The sequence below is a fragment of the Macaca thibetana genome, chromosome 5, assembly GCF_024542745.1.
Source record: "Macaca thibetana thibetana isolate TM-01 chromosome 5, ASM2454274v1, whole genome shotgun sequence".
NCBI lineage: Eukaryota > Metazoa > Chordata > Mammalia > Primates > Cercopithecidae > Macaca > Macaca thibetana.
Window position 1 is genome coordinate 90,255,211 of NC_065582.1, and position 12,677 is coordinate 90,267,887.

General features: G+C 39.5%; 1 pseudogene; it reads right to left on the minus strand.

Annotated features, from left to right (window-relative positions):
• Window positions 1-2,028: 2,028 nt before the first annotated feature.
• Window positions 2,029-4,775, minus strand: LOC126954787 (transcription factor BTF3-like; annotated as a pseudogene).
• Window positions 4,776-12,677: the final 7,902 nt, after the last annotated feature.

Sequence of the window (12,677 nt, forward strand, 5' to 3'; positions counted from 1 at the left end):
CTAAAAATACAAAAAATTAGCCAGGGGTGGTGGCGGGCGCCTGTAGTCCCAGCTACTCGGGAGGCTGAGGCAGAAGAATGGTGTGAACCCGGGAGGTGGAGCTTGTAGTGAGCTGAGATCGCACCACTGCACTCCAGCTGAGGCAACAGAGCGAGACTGTGTCTCAAAAAAAAAAATAAATAAATAAAAGAAAAGCAAAAACAGGCTGGGCACAGTGGCTCACACTTGTAATCCCAGCACTTTGGGAAGCCGAGGCGGGTAGATCATTTGAGGTCAGGAGTTTGAGACCAGCGTGGTCAACATGGCGAATCCCCATCTCTACTAAAAATCCAGAAAAAATTAGCCAGGCGTAGTGGTACAGACCTGTAATCCCAGCTACTAGGAAGGCTAGGCACAAGAATTGCTTGAACCTGGGAGGTGGAGGTTGTAGTGAGCCAATATCATGCTACTGCACTCCAGCCTGGGCAACAGAGATTTTTTTTTTTTTTTTTTTTTTTTTTTTTTTTTTTTTAAAGAGAAAAAGAAAAACAGCTTAGATTGCTGCACGAGAGATTTTTTATATTAAAGAAAATCATTTAATGTTGGAATAGGTTACATCAAGAAGACATAGAATTTTCTCTAAGGATCACAAATAAATCTTGTAAGTTACTAGACAGTTTAGCACTGGTTCTAACTGAAGGAAAGAGGGACATCGTCCCCCACATTTTTAGCTGAAGAAAAGAATTCTGATCCTCTAGCTTTAATTTAGTATTTGATCTTCTATGCATTCATAACAAAGGGAAAACTGATTCTACTAGAAAAATCCTGCTTAATAATACATTTTCATGAGAAAAGACAGTGTGGACTAGTATAAAAAAAGAATTTTAGGCTGGGCGAGGTGGCTCACACATGTAATCCCAGCACTTTGGGAGGCTGAGACAGGCAGATCACCTGAGGTTGGAAGTTTGAGAAGAGCCTGGGCAACATGATGAAACCTCATCTCTACTAAAAATACAAAAGAATTAGCGGGGTGTGATGGCACAGGTCTGTAATCCCAGCTACTCAGGAGGCTGAGGCACAAGAATCATTTGAACTCGGGAGGTGGAGGTTGCAGTGAGCAGAGATCGCGCCACTGCACTCTAGCCTGGATGTCAGAGCGAGACTCCATCAAGTAAATAAATGAATAAATGAATACATAAATGCATGTGTAATTTATGTATTACATTGAGATCAAATTTTTAAAAACTTGTGGAAAAGAATATACCTCAGCATCCTTTAAACACTTGAAAATAATCCACAATAATCTTTTAGGGTTTTTTTTGTTTTGTTTTGTTTTTTGAGAGGGAGTCTCACTCTGTGGTCAGGCTGGAGTGCAGAGACGCAATCTCGGCTCACTGCAACCTCTTCCTCCCAGGTTCAAGTGATTCTCTTGCCTCAGCCTCCCGAGTAGCTGAGACTACAGGTGCCCTCCACCACACCAGGCTAGTTTTTTGTGTTTTTAGCAGAGATGGGGTTTCACTGTGTTAGCCAGGATGGTCTCGATCTCCTGACCTTGTGATCCGCCCACCTCAGCCTCTTAAAGTGCTGGGATTACAGGCACAAACCACCACGCCCAGTCACAAGTTTTACCATTTATTTCTAGTTCATAGTTTAAAAAGTTACAACTGCTGTTGATTAAACATATATACACATAAAAATACAAGATAAAACACTAGGGAAAATCTTTGCAACATATGTGAAAAATGCCTATTAAAATATATAAATGGTCTTTCAAATTTTTACTTTTTTATTTATTTTTTACTAGGCAATGAACTTTATTAACCTTTGTTTCAAACTATTTCCCAGCTTGTTGAGCTTAACTAGCTAAAAAGAATGATTATGTATAAGCGAAAACTGAAAAGAGATACAGTGTCCAAGGATGTTGGGCTTAAAAATATTAGAGATCTAGATTTTATCAGATCCATGAACAAAAATTTCTTAAGAAGTCATAATAGAAAATAGCAGCTTCCAGTAACTTCAAGTTTTATCTTCTTCAGAAGTCGATTCAGTTCAGCTTGCCTCATTCTTGGAAGCCTCATCAAAATTCTCCACAATTCTGGAACTCCATCATCATCATCCTCTCCAGTAGCAAGTGGTGCTTTTCCATCCACACGTTGTTTGGGCAGAGCTTCAGCCGGTCTCCTTAAACTAGTCAGACTGTCTGCACCAAGCCGGCTTAAGAGGCTGGGTAGCATTTCTGTCACCTGCTTTGCCTCAGCATGGCCTGTAATGGTGAAAGTGTCTGCTGCCATGCCTGAAATTTAGGGTTGTTAAAGTGGATTACTGTTCCTTGCTTTGTAAGCACATTCACCTTTTCAATACCAGAGATACTGTTTACCTGTAACTTCTTTAAGAAGAATTGAAGTGTTTTGTTTTGTTTTGTTTTGTTATATCATCAGCTGTGGCTGTTCTGTGAACCACCTTCTTTCTGCTTTCTGTGAGCAGTTCCTTTCCCACCAGTGCACACTTGTGCCTGCAGTTTGAGGTTTTCCTGGTTCATGATCGTTTCTTTCATCTTGTTGGAGCAGATAAGGGGCTGCTAGGGGGACTAGGGTTGGTGCTCAGGTATCTGGGGTGGACCAGCTGAGATTAGGCACACACACTCGGGGATGCGAGATGGCAGCTAGAGGGAGGATCTTTCAGATTTATAAGGAAAGAAGGAACTTACCAACCAGAAAATGGACAAAAGGCATAAATGGACAGTTCTCAGAGAAAGAATGTCAAAGGATGAATAAAAATATGAAAAAATGTTCAGCCTCACTATTTATAAAAATTTGTTCCTTTACAAAGGCATAATTGACAAATACAAATTATATATGGTGTGATATTTTGATATATGTATACATTGTGAAATGATTAAGTCAAGCTAATTAACATACCTATCACCTCTTATACCTTTTTTGTGGTGAGAACATTTAAGATCTACTCTCAGCAATTTTCAAGTATATAATACATTATTATTATCATCATCATGCTGTACAATAGATCTCCAAAACTTATTCATCCTGTCTAACCAAAACTACGTACCCTTTAGCCAACATCCTTCTCACTCTTCTACCTGACCTCCAGCCCTTGGAAACTATTGTTCTACTCTCTGCTTTTACAAGTTTGTTTTTTGAGTGAGATCATGTTCTTTGTGGGAACACGCATGGAGCTGGAGGCCATTAGCCTTAGCAAACTAACACAGGAACAGAAAACCAAATGCTGCGTGTTCTCAGTAGGAGCTAAATGATGAGAACTCATAAACACAAAGAAGGAAACAACAGACACTGGGGCCTACTTGAGGGCGGAGGGTGGGAGGAGGGAGAGGAGCAGAAAAAATGACTATTGGATACGAGGCTTAGTAACTGGATGATGAAATAATCTGTACAACAAACTCCCATCACACGAGTTTACCTGTATAACAAACCTGCACATGTGGCCCCAACCTAAGATAAAATTAAAAAAAAAAAAAAGCACACTGCAATTCAAGACTCACTTCTCAAAAGAAAAAAAAAAGCCACGTTCTAAGGGAAGCTCAGACTTTCGGACTCTGTTCCTGGTTGTAATCAAATTATCTTTGTCTATAAACAAAACACCTTCTCCAGGGGAAGCTATAGATAGATCATATCATCACCGGTATGTCTCCAACTTTAACGATCAGTTGTTTCCATTCCTTAAAAAGCTTGCTTTTTTTAAGGAGTGAGATTATGCAGTATTTGTCTTTCTGGTTTATTTCCCTTGTCACCTGTTTATCACAATCAGATTTCTGAATCAGATTCCATTGTATATATATCATATTTTCTTCAGTCATCTGTTGATGGACACTTAGGTTGTTTCCACTTCTTGGCTGTTGTGAATAGTGCTGCAATAAACATGGGAGTGCAGAGATCTCTTAAATACACTGATTTCATTTCATTTGGGTATATACACAGAAGCGACATTGCTGGATCACATGGTAGTTCTATTTTTAATTTTTTTTTATTATACTTTAAGTTCTGGAATACATGTGCAGAACGTGCGGGTTTGTTACATAGTATACACATGCCATGGTGGTTTGCAACACCCATTAACCCATCATCTACATTAGGTATTTCTCCTAATGCTATCCCTCCCCTGAGCCCCCACCCCCCGACAGGCCCTGTGTGTGATGTTCCCTTCCCTGTGTCCATGTGTTCTCCTTTTTCAGCTCCCACTTATGAGTGAGAGCATGTGTATGGTTTTCTGTTCCTGTGTTAGTTTGCTAAGAATGATGGTTTCCAGCTTCATCCATGTGCCTGCAAAGGACATGAATTCATCCTTTTTTATGGCTGCGTAGTATTCCATGGTATATATATGCCACATTTTCTTTATCTTTTTAATTTTTAAAGAACATACTGTTTTTCTATAATGGATGTACTAATTTGCATTTCTACCAGCAGTGTACAAGAGCTCCCTTTTCTCCACATCCTTTTTAACACTTGTTGTTAATAGCCATTCTAACAGATATGAGGCAACATCTTATTGTGCTTTCTGTTGCATTTCCCTGGTCATTCTTTTTTTTTTTTTTTTTTTTTGAGACGGAGTCTTGCTCTGTCGCCCAGGCTGGAGTGCAGTGGCCGGATCTCAGCTCACTGCAAGCTCCACCTCCCGGGTTTACGCCATTCTCCTGCCTCAGCCTCCCGAGTAGCTGGGACTATAGGCGCCTGCCACCTCGCCCGGCTATTTTTTTGTATTTTTTAGTAGAGACGGGGTTTCATCGTGTTAGCCAGGATGGTCTCGATCTCCTGACCTCGTGATCCACCCGTCTCGGCCTCCCAAAGTGCTGGGATTACAGGCTTGAGCCACCGCGCCCGGCCTCCCTGGTCATTCTTAATGTTGAGCATTTTTTCAAATACCTGCTGGCCATTTGTATGTCGTCTTGTGAGAAATATCTATTGTCTTAGTCTATTCTCTGTTGCTACAACAGAATACCACAAACTGGGTAAATTATAAACAATATAAGTTTGCTTGGCTCATGGTTCTGCAGGCTAACAAATCTAAGAGCATGCTGCTGGCATTTGATGAGGGCTTTGTGCTGCAATATCCCTGGTGAAACAGCAGAAGATAGAAGCAAGCACACAAGACTGAGAAAGCAAGAGGGGCCAGGCTCACTTTTATAACAACCTGCTCTCTTGATAATTGACTTACTCCCGTGACTACACTAATTCATTCATGAGGCTCTGTCATTATACCAGTCACCTTCATTGTGTCCCATCTCTCAACACTGTTGCATAGGGGATTACGTTTTCAACATGTGAATTTTGGGGGACACATTAAAACAGAGTATTTATTCAGGTCCTTTGACCATTGTTTTAATTGAGTTGTTTTCTTGCTCTTGAATTGTTTGAGTTTCTTATATATTTTTTATATTAACCCCTTATCAGATGTATTGTTTGCAAATATTTTCTTCAATTCTGTAGGACTTTTTTTCACTCTGTTGATCATTTCCTTAGCTATGCAGGAGTTGTTGGTTTTCTTTCTTCATTTGATGCAATCCCATTTGTCCTTTTTGGCTGTGTTTTCTGTGCTTTTGGAGCCATATCTAAAAAATCTTTGCCCAGACCAATGTCAAGAAGCTTTGTCTCCATATTGGTTTCTAGTAGTTTTACAGTTTCAGGTCTTACATTTAAGTCTTTAATCTGTTTTGAGTTGATTTTTATATATGGTGTGAGATAATGGTTCAGTTTTATTCTACTGCCTGTGGATACCTAGTTTTCACAACACTACTTACTGAAGAGACAGTCCTTTCCCCATTGTGTGTTCTTACTATCTTTGCCAAAGGTCAATTGACCGTAAATGTGTGGATTTATTTCTGGGTTCTCCATTCTATTCCATTGGTCTATGGGTCTGTTTTTATGCCAGTAGCATGCTGTTTTGATTCTTATCTCTTTGTAGTATATTTTGAAGTCAGGGAGTGAGATGTTTTCAGCTTTACTCTTTTTTCTCCAGATTGGTTTGGCTCCTTGGGGTTTTTTTGTGGTTCCATAAGAATTTTAGGATTGTTTCTTCTATTTCTTGAAAAATATCTTTGGAAACATGGAATCAACCCAAATGCCCATCAATGATAGACTGGATAAAGAAAATATGGTACATATACACCACCGAATACTGTGCAGCCATAAAAAGGAATGAGATCGTGTCCTTTGCAGGAACATGGATGGAGCTGGAAGCCACTCTCTTCAGCAAACTAACACAGTAACAGAAAACCACATACTGCATGCTCTCACTTATAAGTGGGAGCTGAACAATGAGAACACGTGGACACATGCAGGGGAACAAAATACACTGGGACCTGTCAGGGAGCAGGGTAGGGGTAGGCAGAGCATTAGGAAAAATAGTTAATGCATGCTTGGCTTAATACCTAGGTGATGGGTTGATAGGTGCAGCAAACCACCATGGCACACATTTACTTATGTAACAAACATACACATCTTGCACATGTACCCCGTAACTTAAAAATAAAAATGTAATTTTAAAAAATGCCTTTGGAATTTAGATAGGGATTACAATGAATCTGTAGATTGCTTTGGGTGGTATGATCAGTTAAACAATGTTCTTCCAATCTGTAAACACAGGATATAATTTCATTTATTTGCATCTTGAATTTCTTTAATCACTATTTTATAGTTTTCAGTGTACAACTCTTTTACTTTCTTGATAACACTTTTTCCTAAGTATTTTATTATTTTTGATGCTATTGTAAAAGGGATTGTTTTCTTATGGTTTGTTGTTACCGTACAGAAATGTCACTGATTTTTATATGTTGATTTTTGTATCCTGCAACTATACTGACTTTGTTTATTAGCTCTGACAGTTCGTGTGTGTGTGTTTAGGGTGGGGGGCAGGGGCAAGTCTTTAGGTTTTTCTTTGTTTTCCTCTTTCTTGCTCTCTTTCTCTCCTTTCCTTTCTCTTTCTCTTTCTTTCTTTCCCTCTTTATTTTATTTCCTCTTTCTGTCTGTCTCATTCTGTCACCCACCCAAGCTGGAGAGATGTGGAGTGATCATGGCTCACTGCAGCCTCAATCTCCTGGGCTCAAGCAATCCTCCCACCTCAGCCTCCTGAGTAGCTGGGACTATAGGCATGTGCCTCCAAGCCTGGCTAATTTTATTTATTTTTTAATAAAGACAGGTCTCACTATGTTGGCCAGACTGGTCTTGAACTCTTGGACTCAATTGATCCTTGTTCCTCAGCCTCCCAAAGTGCTGGGATCACAGGCATGAGCCACCATGCCTGGCCAGGTTTTCTATACAAAACACCATGTCATCTGCAACCGGAGACAATTTACTTTTTCCTTTCCAATCTTGATGCCTTTTATTTCTTTTTCTTGCCCAATTTCTCTGGCTAGGACTTCCAGTACTATATTGAAGAGAAGCGGAGAGAGTGGGCCTCCTTGTCTTATTCCTGATTTCAGAGGAAAAGCTTTCAGATTTTTATCATTGACTGCGATGTTAGCTGTAGGCTTGTCATACATGGCCTTATCTTGTGTACACTGGGTCCTCTGGAGCCTGGGGTGGTGGGGACTGGTCTCAAGCCTGGGTCCATGGGGGCTGACCAGTGTCAGGGTCTGCAGGGGTGATCCTGGCCCTGGGTCTGTGGTAGTGGGCCTTGAGCCGCAGGGGCTGGCCTAGCAGCTGGGACTGTGGGACCCAGTCTGGCACCAGACTTCCCTGAGGTGGGCCTGGTGCTGGGCTCTAGGACACAGTTCAGAGTTCACTTCCTTGCCCTCGTGGAGGGTCTTTCTGTCAGTGTTGTGCTGCCCAGGCTTGAGGGAGAGGCGACACAGGAAATGTGAAACTGTCCTTTTTACCTTCTTCAAGGCATCTTTTCTTATATTTGTGTTATACCCAGGTGCTATAACCTCTCACCTGCATTCTTTAACTCATGTGATGGTATTTTTATGTAGGAATAGTTGTCCAAGTTGATGTTTCTTGTGAAGGATGAATGCTAGAAAGTCTTATTCCACCATCTTGCTGGTGTCACTCTAGAATAATTTTTTTTTTGAGTATTTCAGTGAGCTACCATTTTCAAACCCAACACACTGACTAACAGTAAAAAGAATAATATGTCAGTGGCAAGAATATGGGAAAACTGGCATTATAGGAGAGAAAAAGTAATGTCTTTTCCTCACCTATTGCAAAGTTCATGGGTGATATTCTTTTTTTCTTTCAGGTGCTTCTTTTTCTTATTTAAGCTCTACGGTACATGTGCACAATGTGCAGGTTTGTTACATATGTATACTTGTGCCATGTTGGTGTGCTGCACCCATCAACTCGTCATTTACATCAGGTATAACTCCCAGTGCCATCCCTCCCCCCTCCCCCGTCCCCATAATAGGCCCCTCATGGGTGATATTCTTATAACAAAAGACAGATCACAAATATACAGTTAGGTAGAAAGAATAAGGTATAATGTTTGATAGCTAAGTAGGGTAACTGGAGTTAACAACAATAGTTGAACAACGTTTTTTCAAAATAGTTAGAGAGGATCTGAAATGTGCCCAACACATAGTAATGATAAACACTCAGGTAATGGATACCCTTAAATACCCTGACTTTATCATTACACATTCTTTGCATGTAACAAAATGTCACACATACCCAATAAATATGTACAAATATAATGTACCCCAAAAACCAAAAATAAATCTAGGATATTAAAAAAGATAGATTAATAAGAGAAGATTACAATGAATTTATTTAACCAAAGTTTTATATGACACAGGATCTTTCTGTAATGAAGACCCAAAGACCCAGGGAAACTTAGTCTGCCTATGTTTATGCTTAGGCTCAGTGAAGAGTGGACAGTGTATAAAAGTATCATTGGGCAAAAGGGGCTATGATCTAATGGTAATAAGCTGGTGGGGGGAGTTTAGCAAAGTCTATTTGTTCAGATTCTTCTTGGCCTCTTGTGTAACATTTCTTCCCTGTGAGTATAGGGAGGACACCTGTCACTTGAGGGTCTTCAGGTGAAAGAAAGACCTTTCTGCTTCTGTGGTTTTCATGATTTCCTTCAGCTTAAAATACACAGTATGCCAGCGTGCCATAGTTTGATCAGTTTCTGAGATGGACAGCATTCATCTATACGATAGGCAGGAGCAAGATGGGTACCTTTCTGGATGGAAGTTAGGTGGTATAAACCGACAAGCTTAAAATATACTTTGACCTGGGAATTTCACTTTTGTGGATTTACATCATAGAAACAATTAGAAAACAATAAAATAAGATTTATGTAAAGATCACTATTACATCATGATTTAAAATAGTGAAAAAATGGAAATAAATGCCTAAAGAGAAAACTGGTTACACTAATAATTTGATATCTATAGACTAAAACACTAGTTGTTACAAATCACATTGCAGACAAATACTTATTGGCATGAAAAATGTTCAACTTATTGTGAAGGCTACACATTTTATGTGAGGTGTGACGTTATGAAATACATTCTTGTGTGTATGCTGCAGCATATACAACAAAGCTTTTCCTGATAGTGAACTTGATTTCTTTTGATTATCTTTTGCTGTTCCTTTCTGAAATTTTGTCTGCACTGAGCATATATTACATAGTAAAAAGAAAAGATAATTTTTAGTAATAATAAAAAGGAACAAAGTAACCCCAGTTCAGTACACTAGCCAACTAGTCAGAAGTACACTAGAGATCCCATAGTTATTTTAGACTATAAATTTAAACAGCTTTGAAATCAAAGGTAAGTTCTTGAGCTTATCACAGGGCCCTGTTCTCCTTTCCTCTTTGAGCTCTCTGTTATCTCCAGATCCCTTTCCAGGAGATGTGGGTGACTCTCCTCTATTGCATGCACGAGGTGCTTGGCCTGATGGAGAGTTAGTCTTGACAACAGAGACAATCAAGCACAAGAAGCGCCTTCAGACACCTGCACAAAGATGACAGATTGCCCTACTTTAGGCCTTCACATTTTGGAAATTGTATGTTTAAAATCTATGCCTGCTTGCCTGCCCTGTTATTTATAGATATTGCAGGCAGAACCTTTCACACTGTAGCAAATGAAGAATTATTAGAGTCAGTTAATTAATAGAATTTATATAACTAGCTGAAGAAAAAATACTGAATGAGAAACTGCAAATCAACAAAGAAGTGTTTATTACTTGTAAAGAAACTGATTACTCAAAGTCAAGATATATACCAACTTTTAGAGGAGATTTCTCAGGTAATAAGCAGGAAAATATCCACACTTTTCCTCCCCCTAGGAAGTATTTGTTTGTTTGTTTGTTTGTTTGTTTTCCTAGAAGATATTTTTAATTAGTAACTTCATCAAATGGTCAACAAGCATTGTCTTATTTGTTAGGGTCACTAGTTTGTGCCTTTGTATTCCATGGTCTGGGTAAAAAGGATTCTCTAAAGCCACTTGCAATGATACGGTGTTATATGACCTTGATATATACGGCAAAGGAGTGCAATGGACGAAGAATAAACACAGGATGTTTGCTTCACTCTGAATTGTTTAGTGTTAAAATAGCACACTAAATAATAGCAGCTGGTCCTGCAGTAATAGGAATTTATACTTTTATGTTGTGCCCCATTTTCAGGTCTATGAGAAATCTGTGTGTAACTGGGAGATATGGACCTGGGTACTCTTCTCTTTGCTAGGCACTAGGGATGGCACAAAGTCCTCTGGAGTGTTACGCGGGGCTCCTGAAATCAGGGTTAAAAATTACTAGCATAAGTTATGAAAAAAAATATATTCACAGTAGCAACTTGAGTTTAAGGAGACAACATGTGAAAAGAATCTGGAACTAGCCCTGTTTCAGATCTTCACTTTCTTATTAGAAATGTAGCTTTAATCTCTATGAATTTCAGGCTTCTCAGCTATAAAACTGGAATAAAATTATGTATAAAAAATACTTATAGGCCGGGCGCGGTGGCTCAAGCCTGTAATCCCAGCACTTTGGGAGGCCGAGACGGGCGGATCACGAGGTCAGGAGTTCGAGACCATGCTGGCTAACACGGTGAAACCCTGTCTCTACTAAAAAATACAAAAAAACCTAGCCGGGCGAGGTGGCGGGCGCCTGTAGTCCCGGCTACTCGGGAGGCTGAGGCAGGAGAATGGCGTAAAAACCCGGGAGGCAGAGCTTGCAGTGAGCTGAAATCCGGCCACTGCACTCCAGCCTGGGCGACACAGCGAGACTCCGTCTCAAAAAAAAAAAAAAAAAAAAAAAAAAAAAAAAAAAATACTTATAAAGTGCACTGAGTTTTATAATGCATTTTCTAATACATTAGCTCATTTATTCCTTGCAGTTATCCCAGGAGGAAGATATCGCTAATTTACAGTTGAAGAAACTGAGGCTCAGAAATGGAAGTGCTTTGTCCTAAATCACACAGAATAGGGACATTTATCTTCTGATTCACAATCCTATGCCCTTTCCACAAAATCATGTTAAAAAAAAATGCTAAACAACCAATAGAAGAAATGGATTAAAAGAAAGATGGGTAAAATGCCCGTCATCCAAGCACGCTCCTACTCTTGACTACACTTGTAGGTCCAGTCTGGCCTGTCATTTGCCTACCCCCAGGCTGCAATGCCTGTAAACTGAGCCATTCTCATAAACATCCCAGAGAAAAGTAGTAGTCAGTACAATGGTAAAGGCCTCTCTCTGCTTAACCCCAGCAGCAAGTCCGTCTGGGCTGAGCTGAGAAGATGGCGGGAAGGCTGCACAGGATGCCTTCTTCCTCCATGACCATGAAGGTGGCTCTCTACTTGCAGATGTGAATCAAACTTAATCTAAATTGGTCAAATCAACTAGGAATCTCTGATTTTACCAGTAGGGAGCAGATTTTACACATCAGCAGTGGAAAATGATCTCAATTAACTTGTGAACAGAAACTGGATATAACGTGAAACTAAGGTTTTAATCTGAGCTACTGTGAAATTTAAAGAAAGAACAACTTCCATGAAATTAACTTTGTCTTTGTGTACTTCTGGGCAGTTTCATGACACTAGTCTGGATCATTAGCTCACTTTATTACCTGTGAGGTCTTCTTACCCTCCACTGGATAACTTTCCCGAAAGCTCTGCCCGGTATTATAATTCAAAAGCTTTGAGAAACTGAAATTTGTGATCTGAGATTATTTTAGTTATATAATGATAACCCTCACATTTCCTCTAAAAAAGTTCCAAAAAACTTTGAGGGATAAATTTTGTGACATGAGATCACATAAAGACTGGATTGTTTAAAGAATTAAGTGTTCATATCTCACATCTAAAATTCCTCTTCTAGAAATAATCCTCTAGATAGCGTCACAATCAAAAGCTTGAGCTTCAAAGTAAATGGAACTGGGTTTTAACCTCAACTCTAACTGTGGGATCTCAGATGAGATGTTTAACTTCTTCATGTGCTCGGTTTCTTCATCCATAAAATGGTGACAATAATTGTACTTACCTCATAGAGTTATTATGAGGATTTAAATGAGATAATGTATATAACATGTTTAGTAACTCCTGGCAAATAGTTATTCAAGAATGTTACTATTGTCATATTCATCAAGTTCTTATTCCCTCTGGTGTGCTAGACACTACATTCACCATCAGGATTGCAGCTAAGGGTAGACATGGTTCTTCTCAAGAAGCCAAGCTGACTAGTGTCTGGTGAGTAGCAAGTGCTGAAGAACAATTAGCTTTTGATAATAAA